At 36.9% G+C, this 15,834-nt stretch overlaps 1 pseudogene; it reads left to right on the top strand.

Annotated features, from left to right (window-relative positions):
- The first annotated feature begins 13,366 nt into the window (after nt 1-13,366).
- On the top strand, nt 13,367-15,504 carry LOC137738859 (glyoxylate/hydroxypyruvate reductase HPR3-like; annotated as a pseudogene).
- Nucleotides 15,505-15,834: the final 330 nt, after the last annotated feature.

Here is a 15,834-nt window from a genome sequence, read left to right as displayed (position 1 = left end):
GAATATGACAGCTAGGAGGTTGGTGGAAAACTGGAAATGCAAAGGGGAATGCATGTGGCTGATTTATGAAGGGAATGCATGTGCAAAACAGCTAGGAAAAGTTGTGGAAAGCTGGAAATGGGATGGGAGTGTGCACGGCAAGGGAAGTGGAGAATGAATATGTGGCTGCATGGTTGAATGATTAAAGGGTGCATGTGGGTTGGAAATGTGGCTGCAATGATGAAGTGGACAACCTGGAAATGCAAGGTGTTTTGCACGGCAAATGGGAGTTTGGTGCTGGAAATGAATGTGAAAGCATGTGAATTAAAGCTAGGGTGAATGATGATGAATGCATGTGGATTAAAGAGTGAATGGTGGCTGCAATAATGAAATGGAATGCTGGAATTAGGGGTGAATGTGCATGTGGAATGACAGCTAGGTTATGATGATGAATGCATGTGGATTAGGTTGGAAAGTGGTGGGTTATGCACGGCAAAGTGTGGAGAAAGAATGTGGCTGCAAGGTGTGGATGATTATGGGTGCATGTGGGTGAATTATAGAATGGGAAATAGTGGAATTGCAAAAGGGGAATGCATGTGCATTAGGTTGGAAATGCAAAGGGGAATGCACGGATTAGAGAGTTCTTTTGTTGATGATTGTGTTGGTGATGAATGTGGAGTGGCTGGAATGCAAAAGGGGAAGGTATGGTTATGGTTATGATAAGTGATAAGTGTATGGTTTGTGGTGACTATGGTTTGGTCTTCAATTTCGTCCATCTACTTGGCTTTAAGCATATGCAATCCATTTAATGCCCCAAACTACTCCAAAATGCACCAAAATGCACTTTCTTGCTCCTTTAGCCATTTGGACCTACAAACACACGAAAATAGCTTAAAGTACTAAAATTACCAAGTACTTGCAACATAAATGCAAGAAAACAAGCAAACTAAGGCGCATAAATATGCTCCTATCATATATCGATATTTTTATACTAGAGGGAGAGGGAGTTCGGTTAAGCCACACAATGGGCAACCAAATTTGGTATCGAATTCGCCATCCACAAGATTCAAACCTAAGACCTCTCACTTCTAAGCAAAGGAATACCACCAGACCGTAGTACTGGATGATAGTAATTATTAGCATTATCTTATTTACAGTATGAATTATATGCTTATTAGTTATAAATAATAATCATTATGTGAGTATTCAATATATAATATCACAATAGTTAATATAACCGTTTACCCATGAAAATTAAATGGATGGTTACTGATATTACTTGCGGTTATAAATAGGTATCCAGTTACCTATTTATTTAAAATTTTTTAATAAACGATATTATACTCCAACTCTAGGAGTAAAACTTAAATTTTAGACAACATGTCCTAACTTGACACATCCCGATCCGGATTGTCCACTAGAACTCCGAATTGAGATGTGCTGGTCGACACCTAGAAGGTGACAAAGCCATAAAGTATGGTGATGTGGAATATGTGAATAAATTTAAACCTAAAAGTGCCTAAACACGAGAGTGCTTTGTGAGCGAGAATGACACCATTTCACACGTGACATCAGAGCATAAGTAAAATACAGTAGAGTGGATTGAAAATCATACCGTCGAAGGTAATCTTCAATACCAAGACTTGCCACGAATCCTCATCGATACAAAAACTCTGCTACTAGGACCTGGAAGGATAAAAACAAGAGTGAATGGACCTGAATATAAAGCTTTAATAAAGACCTTTTAAACGATATAACCCCTTGCTGTAATACCTGTATAGGTTCCAGGAAATCATACTACATATAAGTATGAAATCAAATGTAAATCAATAGTAAATCCAAGAATATTCCAAATCACTACATATCGGCAACAACAATATAAATCAAGTGCTCATCAATCTATGGTAACCCACGAGTCGGAGTTGCCTAACGCAACCTGTACGACGCATAAATCAATCCATGATAACACCTGAGTCAGAGTTGCCTAATGCAACCTGTACGACTCATAGGCAACCTATGCCTATCATTGCAACATGTACGACAATGTCGGAGTTGCACAAAACACTAATATAGTCATGCCCTAACTTAATCATTTCAAATAATACTATAAAGTCACCTGAACTTACCTGTTCGTCCCGCGTTCACCTTAACACTTCAAGGCATTCACAACAATTATATGTAGGTAATATGCATATGGTTATACCATAATGCAATCTAAAACTCAACCATATCATATATATATATATATATATATATATGACATGGCATAAAATGGATAAATCAATTTAAAAACGTTTTGTGGAACTATCAATGATATACATACGATAAAAGGAAAAGACCCACTCATCTGGAGTCCACGCTACAACTCCCTAGCACGCATACCAAGGCATCATGAAAGATTGTCGCCTAAAACAATTATCAAATCATGTCTCAGAATTCTTATCAATAGAACATGTAAGTTACATAGAACACATCCCCCAAGTACGTTCTAGAATGATGTGAGACCGATTGACCAAAAGTCAACCGTCGATCAAAGATCGAAAGTAGGGTCCACAACCGTACGTAACCTAATCCGGAAGATCCGCACACAGATTTCCGATCCGTAACTTCCAAAGATCCATATTATATTATTAAAGCATCAAACTAAAATTTCATTATGATCCAACGGTTGTATCTCGGCCAATTGCAAATTCAAGTGGCCGTTAACGTTTTATTTTATGAACTAACAAATCCAATTCGGGAAGATCCGTGCATCGGATTCCTGATCCGTAAGTTCCTATATCCTCATATATTACGTACTATAACATATCAAAGTTTGTTGACGATTCAACGGTTGGATCGTCGATTCATAATTTTACCAAGTACATATCATAATGAATTTAGTTTCAAACAATCAACCTACATCATATGAATATCAAAACTGAATTCAAGACATATAATTTAGCCTAAAAATAGCATCAACGACCCTCTGCCACGCGCCGCTGTGGGTGGCGGTCGACCGTCCTGACTCACCAGAAAAATCAGCTATTTCTAAAACTTATCAAACTTCATAGAAATAAAGATCTCAGTGAGTGGATCAACTTTCATACTTGTGGCCAAGCCCAATTTTCCCAGGAAAAGCCTCAAATCGCCATGAACTTGCTGGAACCCTAGAATTTAGGTGTTCTTGATTCGATCAATCCGCAACACCGCCTCCCCTAAAACTATTTGGGCTTTGTTCTTGACCTCTAGAGAAGTGTTTTGGTGGTGGTGATTGAAGGTAAGTGTTTCAGAAATGGGTGGATCGCCGCCTAGTCACCCACGAAGCCGTGCGTCGGCCTTCACAAAATTGAAACTAAGACTCTCTATTTTGGGCTGAGATGGTGGATGAGAGGTCACATAAGTGATTTGCAGGTGATGGGTGGTGGTGATCAACGAGAAAAATGGCAGAAATTCGTCGGATTTGGAATCGGGTCGAAACTGGGTTGTGCATGGGTTGAAAGGGAAGGGTTCATGATCCCGTGGCTCTCACTCCTCTCTCATTTCTTCCCTTTTCTTCCTCCCATTGGTCCACTCACCTCCTCCTTCTCTAGTTCATCCGCCTCCCATCAGATGAGAGTTTCCTCCCCCGTGGCACATGCCTTCACTTCTGCTTGGTTACCCTTCCCCCATGGTGGGAAGTTTTTAAATAATTTATATCTAAACTTTAAATTACTAATTTCAAACATCCGTAACTATACCGATATAATCCAGACTCACAAACGGTTTTCACCTATGCGCTTGTACTAACGAGTACTACTCAAATACGCTAAAAGAATAAGTCATACGTTTCTCTAGACAATGGTCAATGGAAGTTAAAGTCCTTACCTCTAGAGACATTTTCGTCAATTCCTTCGATTAAAATAAATAAAAAACCGTAATTTCAAGGACGGGTTGTCACAATCTACCCACCTTAAAAAAAAATTTCGTTCCTGAAATTTGAAATCATTTTCTAACCATAATGTATCCAGAAGATAAGTGTTTATTAACTTTGGGTTGAACCCAAACCATAAATAACTAATTAAATAAGTAAATACAAATACTAATGTAGAATGACCTTCTTGATTACTTGCTTAATAACCCAATGAATAAGTTTTTGGTATTACGGTTTGCAGCTCGTAATATCGACAACTCACTGTTGTCTCGATAAGCAAGTTACAATTCTCGAGGATGCAATATTACCATCATGGCCCCCATTGAGAAATACACATACATCGTCTGGTTAGCGCCTCGACCGCGCTCATCTACTACCCACTCAGGCAACATTGTCAATATCATAAAATTTTCTATATCACAATCTCCATCATTCAAATACCTGTCCACAATACTCTTACGTAAAATCAAATACTGCGCATAAAATATTTACACCATATCTTAAATGATACCATGCTCAAAACTAGAAATGTAATTGTAGTCATACATAACTCTAACAAAGGTAAGCGTCTATCAATCATGTATTGTACATAAATTCGTATGTTGGCTCCAATGGTACCATAACTAAACCAATATTGTAACCGTAGTTACAAGCAACTAAAATAAAGATAATGATATGTTGCAACCATGCTAATTGTAGGACCAAGAAAATGCAACACATCCACAAAGGTCTGAGTAGCTCGTATAAGACAAATCGTTAGTCTGAGGGTGAAATGTGATGCTGAACAAAATCTAGTACTCATAACCTTCAAAAAGACTTCCTAAAGCTTGGAAGTGAACCGCGTAACAGGGTGAAATATAAATACCTTCAGATGACAATCTATTCGGGTTTCTGTTTGCCTAAATTTGTATAGAAGTTTAGAAGTAGCTCTCTCATAATACCATTATCCTCCTAAAGCAACCAAGTAAAAACTGTGGTTGTCCAGGAAGTTGGGACTGTATATCCTCAAATGTCCTCTTAACTCTAACCAAGGGCGGGGTGAGCCTAGAATGAGGATTCTCTTCAACACATCAAATGGAGCCTCAATTTTTAATTCCTATCTTATCTCCACATTTGATCATATCACAGACGAGGACATTTAGATTATGGTGTGCGGAGAAGTTAGCAACAACCTATTTTTCTATCTTAGTTGGCTTCCATTTGAATAAAGCTACCACCAATTGAAACACCACATGAGTGTAACATTGGTCCAACATCATAATTATTGATTTTTCACATTCTGTACCCGTATAAAATACCTCATACCGATAGTATACAATGACATTTCCCAACTCCATTTATATACATGAAGTGATTATAACTATTCAATCGATTTCTTGATATCTTGCAAGTAACGTCAAAACAATACCTGTGAACACCAACTGAGGCAGGATAGGACAGGCCGAACATGTTCAAGTATAAATAATTCTTTTGTTGCATTAAATAGTAATACATTTGTACAATTGGGATAATACACGATAGGGCAATCGTAGAAGTTGATTTAGTTCTTCCATCATCATTATCAGAAATCTTAGCTTATCTCAACTGAAAATGTATTTGAGAAATCTAAGGTTGGTAAAGTATCTAGACACGTTCTCACCGAGAAGTGCCATCCGATGTTTCAAATGAAAATAATAACACTTTATTCTAGTCAAGAATAGGAAGGTTCATTTTGAACAGTTTTAACCGTTGGAAAGTATAAGTAATTCTTCATCATGCTGACTTAGCACAATCGAAACATCCAGAGAACACATCATCATGGATTTTCAAATAATCAATGTCATCGAAAAATGTAAAGAAAAGGTAAGGTGAGACAACAGTTCATTGTCAGAAACTTTATTCATAATTAGCATTCCAAACCAATCTAATTTTCCTCGGACGACAAGTGAAGAAAAACACTATAGTCGAAAAATCAATAACCATTTGTCAATAAGGTCGACAAGACCAAAGTTTGTCTCGAATTTCACAACACTTTGTGAGAATTCCAACTTTCTTCTGCTACTACCATTTTTGGAGAAAAGAAAAGAATATCATTTATGTAAATCACATCTCCCAGGTAAATTACCAATTTACACAAAGGTAATATTTGAGGAATTTGATGTGAAGCTGACTTTTGATGATTGGAGAATTTAATCTCGTTACTAGAGTAGATGAGATGGTCATCTACAAGACTATTATGAATTCGTTAAACTACATAAGGAAACTCGATTTACAAAGGTTGGTCAATTAGACCATCAACTCAAAGTAGGGGATAACAGTTTCTAATCGTCATCTGAGGCAGTTGCTAAAATCTAGGCACGATCCTGAAGCCCAGTCTTTCACCTTCGCAGATAAATTTGAGATTTCCAAGATAAAGTGTTTAATAACTAAGTTCTTTCAATGAAGTAGGACTTGTTCGAAAGTCATAAGGAAAACTGATATAGGAGTTGTTCGATAAGAAATAGGGAGAATAAATGTGATGTCAATAAGGTGGATCAACGGTGTATTCTACTTCTCACATTTGGTGGATTCCCAAGTAAAAATTTGAGAATGGATGCCAAAGGTAAACATTCTCAAAACGTATTATACTACTAACCAACTTTACGACACGAAATAAAAAGTCTTCACAATTTTCTCGACACTCAAATCACTCCAACAAAGATATCATCTTGTCTGTCGATTCTACTGTCTACCTGTGGAAGTGATCAAGGGTGGCCAATCGAAGAAGTTTTAATTACCTAAATAGGTAATATGGTTAACAAACCGTGAGTTTACTATCTAAATACAGAGTTTGCCCCTAGCTTTCCTAAATTTAGTTTCTTAGGCTCCAGCAGTAACTATTAGTCAGTCTATTGGTTAAGAATTGGTTCCACAATTCTAAGGAAAAATACTTACTACTTCGAAGATTTCTACTGACTGTAGATATAACGATTCTTACTCCCGTGCCAATGCTTATCAAAATGATAGGTATAGCACCAAAAGTAACATGGAAAATTAGAATTTTCTAGTAATCTACTTTAGAACAGACTTAAATGGAAGTCGATCTTCCCCTTGAAGATCTGGAATGATCACTAGCATGTTTGGAAAAATTTGTGCTATCAGAGACCAAAAGTGATTATCCCTAGATGCTCTTTCATCGAGTGCTACCCCTATAGTAATACATTGTCACTCGGACTTTTCTGAATATTTCGACGAAAACTAAAACTTCGTAAAGATTCTAGTAAGTGAAACATTAACGGGTGCTGCCAAGGAATCAAGATTATCAATGGTTTCCTAACTCGAAAAGATTGGAAAAATGACTAGATAGTAGTGGAATTGATAGGAAATTCTCCCCCCGAGATACACAACTATCAATATAGTAGCCTTGCTTCAAGGCCATCAACTTATCGCAAATCTACCTCTTTCCTTGGTAGGGAAATTCTTCCCTTATAATTTAGACGCATTCACCAAAATGATCTTCTAAAACGTCGACAAGTCGACAAAACTGCCCAAACTTAGGAACACTAACACATTTTTCGTATTCGACGAGGTGGCAAGATTCGGAAATCAGGTTCAAGAATCAAGAATGCTTACTCCACGTGCATGATGAACGCAATATTGCCCAACTTATGCTCTGATACCAAACTGATGCATCCCTACCCGGATTGTCCACTAGGACTCCGAATTGAGATGTGCTGGCTGACACTTGGAAAGTGACGAAGCCTTAAAATATGGTGATGTGGAATATGTGAATAAATTTAAACCTAAAAGTGCCTAAACACAAGAGTGCGCTGTGGGCGGGAATGACACCATTTCACACGTGACGTCAGAGCATAAGTAAAGTATAGTATAGTAGATTGAAAATCATACCGTCGAAGGTAATCTTCAATACAAAGACTTGCCACGAATCCTCATCAATACAAAAACTCTGTTACTAGAACCTGGAAGGATAAAAACAAGAGTGAGTGGGCCTGAATATAAAGCTTTAATAAAGACCTTTTAAACGATATAACCCCTCGCTGTAATACCTGTATAGGTTCCAGGAAATCATACTACATATAAGTATGAAATCAAATGTAAATCAATAGTAAATCCAAGAATATTCCAAATCACTACATATCGGCAACAACAATATAAATCAAGTGCTCATCAATCTATGGTAACCCACGAGTCGGAGTTGCCTAACGCAACCTGTACGACTCATAAATCAATCCATGATAACACCTGAGTCGGAGTTGCCTAATGCAACCTGTACGATAGTGTCGGAGTTGCCTATCATTGCAACGTGTACGACAGTGTCAGAGTTGCACAAAACACTAATATAGTCATGCCCTAACTCAATCATTTCATATGATACTATAAACTCACCTAAACTTACCTGTACATCCTTCGTTCACCTTAGCACTTCAAGGCATGCACAACAATTATATGTAGGTAATATGCATATGGTTATACCATAATGCAATCTAAAACTCAACCATATCATAGTATTTTAGAATATACAAATATATATATATATATATATATATATTTGACATGGCATAAAATGGATAAATCAATTTAAAAACGTTTTGTGGAACTATCAATGATATACATACGATAAAAGGAAAAGACCCACTCACATGGAGTCAACGCTACAACTCCCTAGCACGCATACCAAGGCGTCACAAACAATCGTCGCCTAAAACAATTATCAAATCACGTCTCAGAATTCTTATCAATAGAACACGTAACTTACATAAAACACATCCCCCAAGGACGTTATAGAATGATTTGAGACCCATTGACCAAACGTCAACCATTGGTCAAAGATCGACGGTAGGGTCCACAACCTTACGTAACCTAATCCGGAAGATCCGCATCACAGATTTCCAATCCGTAACTTCTAAAGATCCACATTATATTTTTAAAACATCAAACTAAAATTTCATTACGATCCAACGGTTGGATCTCTGCTAATTGCAAATTCAAGTGGCGGTTAACGTTTTATTTTATGAACTAACAAATCCAATTCGGGAAGATCCGTGTGTCGGATTCCCGATCGGCAAGTTCCTATGATCCTCATATATTACGTACTATAACATATCAAAGTTTGGTGACGTTCCAACGATCGGATCGTCGAAAACGGCCGTAACTATACTGATGTAATCCGGACTCGAAAACGGCTTTCGCTTATGCGGTCGTACTTACGAGTACTACTCAAATATGCTAAAAGAATAAGTCATACGTTTCTCTAGACAATGGTCAACGAAAGTTAAAGTCCTTACCTCTAGAGGCATTTTTGTCAATTTCCTCGATTAAAAGAAATAAAAAAAACATAATTTCAGGGACGGGTTGTCACATAACTTGCTCCAACCCTTAGGCCAAATATGAGTTTTAGCCAAAAACTCATTTTTGGGATAAATTTAGCCCATAATTCCCCCCGGGATAGTGGGACTGGACACCATATATGTCTATATTTTTTAGTTTTATGTTTATAAATTCATTGAATCCAACGGTTAAAGTCTAATATGATTAAATCTAATGTTAAAAAAAAAGATATAACGGTACAAGTTTAAATCTAATGGTTAAAATAATTTAAAAAAATTATGTGTTTCATATTCTATCATAATGCTTCACAAGTTTCATGGTGTCAGTTTAATGATTTTTTAATATTTATCGGAATTTAAATATTTTTATGTTAAAATGTTCACAAAATTAAATTAGAATAGCCTACATAATTTTTTATTTTTATTTTTTTTAAAGTTACTTTAAAAATCCTAAATTAATTTTTTAATAATCTCCGACTAAAAGCTTAATAGGTAAGGGTGGGAACAGAAAACATGTTTCTAAGTTAAAACCTAATTTTTTTGGGTTTAAAATTTTAGGTTTTAACCCAAATGTTGGAGATGAGCTTAGACTTACAATGGGCTAACAATAATATGCTAAGACCTTTCACTTACAAATGAAGAATAATACCACTATACCGTAGTACTAAGTCACAATAATTTATTTAATATATGTAAAATTATAAAAAAACTAAAAATCCTAAATTATCAACCTCTTTGAGAACCCAGACTCCTGCAGCTCATCTCTCTCACCTCGCTACCCTCTCTCTTGTCTCTGCTGCTCATCTCTCTTTCCTCGCGTTTATAAACGGCGGTCTGCTCTCTGATTGATGCATTAATTGCAATTTGCAAGCATTCCTTCCAGAACCTTCTTTCTTTCCCCGCTTCTGGAATTATCCATTTTATTAACCTCCTCCCTTTGAATCCGCATAATTTAATGCTAATTGGAATTGAAATTGGAAATTGGAATTTTCACAGAAATTTTGAGTTTTTGGGCTTTTTTTTTTTGAATTGAGTGTGTTCATTTCAAATGTTAAAAGAGTTTCATGATGCTTGTTGTTGGATTGAGTGTGCTCGTTCCAAAATCTTTTCTAATGTTTTTCAATATTATTTTTGTCTATTTTTTTTGAAGTTTTTATATTAGGACCATTAAATGCTAAAATTCTACATCTGTCACTGTCTATGCTAGCAAATTAAGCTAAGGCAATATCTACCTTTTTTTTATCCTATTTTCTACACATTCTGTGTCTTTTTCTTCTTTAGGCTGAGTTGGTGTCTTTGTAATATAATTTGAGGTTTCTTCATAGTGTGGTTCAGATCTCTCTTGGTTATTTCTGTCTACATTTAGTAAATGGGTAAAAAAGAGAGAGTAAATTGGTAAGAAAAGGATAAATGGATAAAAATGGGTAAAAGGGTTAGGGTAAATGGGTAAACGTGTATACGGTTATGGTTAAATGAGTACGCGATCATGAGTATGGTTAATCGCTTATAAATAGTTATGGGTATGTTTAGGCAATTACCCAAATGATAAATTGTTATGCGGGTAAGAGCATAAATGGTTATGGATAAATAACCGCGGTTTCATGCTCACTATTATTGTTGACCATCCCAAAGTAGGATCCATGAAATTAAGATTGATGTCTAATTAAATTCTTAAATTTTGGCACAAAATTTCAAAAATTCGCAGCCTTGTTTGATAGAAAACTACTGGAAATTTTTATTATTTTTTTGTCAAAGATAAATAATATTAGCAAGCACAGACAAATATATAGACGGAGGGCCAATTACATTGAAAGCACAAAATAAAGAAATAGACCTCCATAGTAACACAAAAAAGAGCCCAGCCAATACTTGGGAGTCCAAAGCAGAAAAGCACAAAACCAAAAACCCTAGTAGCCAGTTTCCTCTTCTGCCGACTGAGCACTAGCCATCGACCACGGACCAACATCCCTTGTAGATGCCAAAGATCCAACAAGGAAATGCCGCAAAAACAAAAAGAAGAAGACTCCATCTACTTGCAACAAGAACCACAAATTTCCAATGCTTAAGTGTTAGGCGGCAGGTCATCACCACGATTAATTCCGAGGCTTTTGAAAATTAAGAAAGGGTGCCTATATCTACTTAGGCGCCCGTCTAGACCCACCTAGGCACCCGCTAAGGTTGCAGCTCTCAGTAGACATAAAACAAATAACTTTCATTTTGCATTTTATTTTTTGAATAAAATGTAAGAGACTTGTTGAATACTTGGATGAACACTCATTATTTATTTGTTCACTATGTTTTCAATATATTCTAATACTTTATAAATCTATGTCATTCTATAAAAAATTATGTATTTTTCAAATATAAGTACACATTTATTTATATATTATATAATTATTTATATATTATATAATAAAATTTAATTAAAAATTAAAAAAAATCACCTAGACACCTGTCTAGACGCCTATAAGCCCGTGCTTGCCGCCCTGCGCAGCTGCGCTTTGCGCATTTTTTAAAACTTTGGATAAATACAAAAGTAATAGACTTTTGAATTCATTGGAAAGGACTTGAAATGGTGAGGAAGAGAGAGAACTATTTTTTTATTTGGCCCAAAAAGCAATATTCATTGTTGAAGTAAAATGAACACACGTCGACAAGTTATTGCAGCATCGCTTTTAGCGTGAGTCCTGCTTGCAAACCCCAATTTCAAATTGAATATACACCTTCAAAACATTTGAAAATCAATAAAAATTTAACCAAACTCCAAAAATTTGTAAATCTATTAAAATCTCCCAAAATTCAAATTAAATACATAAATGAGACAAAATTTGAGTGAAGTTGTACCAACTACAATTATATCAAGCGGATTTACAAGGATGAGAATCCTCTTCGAAAAGCAAGGATCCTAGAGATCAATTCATCTTAATCATTTATCGTGCATTGTGTTGCTAATTTTCGTTAGGTACTATTTGTCACATCCCGGCCCGTGGCGGATCACTTCCCGGGCCCGCTCCACCATCGTAGCACGATATTGTCCGCTTTGGGCTTACCATTCCCTCACGGTTTTATTTTTGGGAACTCACGAGCAACTTCCCAGTGGGTCACCCATCATGGGATTGCTCAAGCCCCCTTCTCGCTTAACTTCGGAGTTCCTAAGGAACCCGAAGCCAGTGAGCTCCCAAAAGGCCTCGTGCTAGGTAAGGATGGGAATATACATTTAAGGATCACTCCCCTGGGCGATGTGAGATGTCACACTATTTGTGTTCAATTTTAAATAAAACATTCAAAATGATTTCTTGCCGTAGAATGATATGGACAAACATATAGTATAAATTGATCCCTAAGGCCATCTCCAACCGAAGGGTCCAGAGGGCCAAAGGCCCGAAAATTGTCTCCAACTGAGGGTTAGGCCAGATGACTCGTGGAATCTGAGAGGGCCCCACAGAATCTAAAAGGGCCAAAGGGCTGGAGGGTTGGCTGCAGCCTAAGGCTGGCCAGAAAAAACACTAATCCTGTCCGTTATAACCTACAGGAATGCTTAAACTAAAACACTAATCCTGTCGGTTACCATTGGATTCAAATTTTTTTTTTTAATAGGTTTTTTGGGCCTTTTTTTTTTTTTTTTTTTAAATTCTTAAAAATTCTAATTTTTTTTTTTTTTTTTTTTTTTTTTTCTATAAATACCTAGACCATTCCTTCACCATTCTTTTAAATTTAATTTGTAGTTTTTAAATTTAATTCGTTGTTTTTAAATATAAGTTGTAGTTTTTAAATTTAAGTTGTTGTTGGATTTGAATTTAAGTTGTTGTTGGATTTGAATTTAAGTTGTTATAATTTTTAAATTTAAATAATTAATTAGGTTTGGCCATTTGTCCCTCGGTTGGAGACGATTTTTTGTGACAAGGCTAAAAAGAGCCCTATGGCCCTTTGGCCCTCGGTTGGAGACGAAGACAAATACCTTGTATTGTTCATTAAAATATTAATATCTTGAAGGACCAGAAAGTTAAAACGAACTCTCTTACCAGCCCTCGGTTGGAAATGGCCTAAAATCCTCATCCAAATAAGATCCTGTTCCGATTCACAGCCCATGCAACAAAACAAACACGTGAGACAAAGAGGAGAAATAGTTTGCATGTCCCTAACCCAATCAGCATCTAATTCAAAGAACATGTTATTAGGACTCATTAAACATTGCTCAAAACTAGACAGATTGATCTCCTTCCCGAATCCCCAGTTCCAGAAAACAATCACCCCAAAAACCCACGACTAAATAATCCAATGGCGCAAGATAATCCCACCCAACTCCCTCAAGTCCTGCAGCTCCTGCTTCTTCTCCCAAACCCATGCGTCACAGTTCTGGAGTCCGAAACTTCCCATAAGTTCCACTTCCTCAAAGCCTGGGACTCCCCCGCACCTTAGCCCCAGTTCCTCCACTCCCACGCTACCTCCGTCCAAGTCCTCCTCTCCACCGCCTTCGAAATTCCCATCACCGCCCAGCTCCTCCAGTTACTTCCCTCCTTGAAGCTCCTAATCGCCCTCAGCGCAGGCCTCAAGCATGTTGACTTGGCCGCGTGTCGAGCACGTGGAGTGCGCATTGCCAATTCCTCTTCAATCTTCGCTGCCGATGTCGCTGACATGGCTGTGGGGTTGTTTCTGGACGTCATGGGGAAGATTTCGGCCGCGAATCGGTTTGTACGAGATGGGTTTTGGGTTAGCAGAGGAGATTTTGTTCTCGGTTCTAAGATGATCACTTCTTAGCTTACTTGTAATTGTTTTGTATATGTGAAGTTTAATCGATGTAGTCATATTCTTTATTAGTTTGTTGGTGATGTGATGTGAAAATTAAGATTGTCAAAATAAAGATTTTGATCGATTGGTTTTTATTTGCTTTTAATTCTTCTAAATTACTTAAAAGTGTATGTAATGCTCCAGTTTTATAAACGGCTAGAGCCGCTAAACTGAAATATTTAGATTAGAGCACGCAAACTCCAGTTTCTATTGAAGCAGTGAATCCCATACACTGGTGCATTTAGAAATTTTTTTGGTGGAGAGCTTGAAATTAAGTTTGGTTCTCCTTTCGTTATCATGTCAAATCATTAGCGGGGGCTATTATAACTGTGTAGAGTCTTGAATTAAGGTCAAGGATTGCTACAGTGTACAGATCCCCGAAAACAAATGAACAGAGTTTGGAGGATGAGGAATTCCCGCACAACTGGGAGCTGTTCTTTAGAACTTTATAATTATGTTATGTATTGAAATTTGCATATAGATTCTTGAACTATGAATCTACTTCTCTTTTTCTTTGTGAAGTGGTTTTGATGATTGGAATTTTAGATAGGAGGGAAGCGAGTATCGTTGGATTGGGACGTATTGGCTTAGAAGTTGCTAAAAGACTTGGGGCATTTGACTGCAAAATCTTGTACAACTCAAGGAAGGAAAAACCATCTGTTTCATACCCTTTCTATTCGGATGTTTGCGAACTTGCGGCTAAAAGCGATGTGCTTGTCATTTGTTGCGTGTTGACTGCTCAAACCCGCCACATGATTAACAAGAAAATCTTGTTGGCATTGGGAAGAGAGGGAGTGATTGTTAATGTAGGGCGTGGAGCTATTATCGATGAGAAGGAAATGGTACAGTGTTTGGTGCAAGGAGAGATCAAAGGTGCAGACTTGGATGTGTTTGAGAATGAGCCTGAAGTTCGAAAAGAGCTCTTTGGACTAGATAATGTTGTTTTGTCGCCACATAAAGCTGCCTTGACAGCAGACTGTTTCACAAATTTGACTGATCTAGCAATGGCAAATTTGGAGGCATTCTTCTCAAATAAACCATAGCTTTCGGAGGTGATGAATGATTGAATAGATTTCTATTTGCAGGTCAGTGCCTTCGTAATTTTATGTACCAACTTGCTTTCAATCCTTAATATTTTTTCTGCTATTAAGTTGGTACGAACACTTTTCTGAGTGGATGCAGGGTACAAATAGTTGATACAATGAATAAGACAACGAGGGAAGAGAAGGATGAAAAGTGTCATACCGCTATTGGTATTTGTTTGCAAAGTTATATCATTTACAATGAATAGGGGGATGAGATAATAACGACGGATTGATTGTTATATTCTCAATCTGATTTTATGCCTTGTGAAATCAGTGTAGGACCTTATATACCCTTGTAATTATTGATCAGTGAATCAACTTAAATGTTTGTAGGTTACCACTCAAAAGATATTTGGATCTGTAAATTAATTTTCATTTTGTCTAAATTACTTGTATGTTTTGTAAATTCACACTTCACTGGTTGCAAATTGAAACGAAGAACTAGAACCAGAACTATTGGTCGATCCCCTTTTCAATGATTCTATCGTTCCAACTTCTAAGGCAATCATGACAATCTTCTTTTACTTGTTTCTTTCTACCTTGTGTCCTTAAATTGTTGAGAAACAGCTAAAAAATATGGTGCTCACTGTAACAAATGTGTGTATTGATACATCTAAGGAGGAGGCGGAGGTGGAGGTGGAGTCTTGTGTTTGAATCTCCTCTTACCCAATATTCCAGATTCATCACAACCAATCATCACACTCATCACACTCAATCATCATGCTCATCACGCATCCAAGAAGAAAACCCTACATGTGATGATGGTCACCGAGCTCTCCCGCCA

Source organism: Pyrus communis, chromosome 9 (genome assembly GCF_041283825.1).
Source record: "Pyrus communis isolate YQ-2024b chromosome 9, ASM4128382v1, whole genome shotgun sequence".
Lineage (NCBI taxonomy): Eukaryota > Viridiplantae > Streptophyta > Magnoliopsida > Rosales > Rosaceae > Pyrus > Pyrus communis.
Note: the sequence above shows the minus strand (reverse complement) of the source record. Positions and strands in the feature narration are given on the sequence as shown.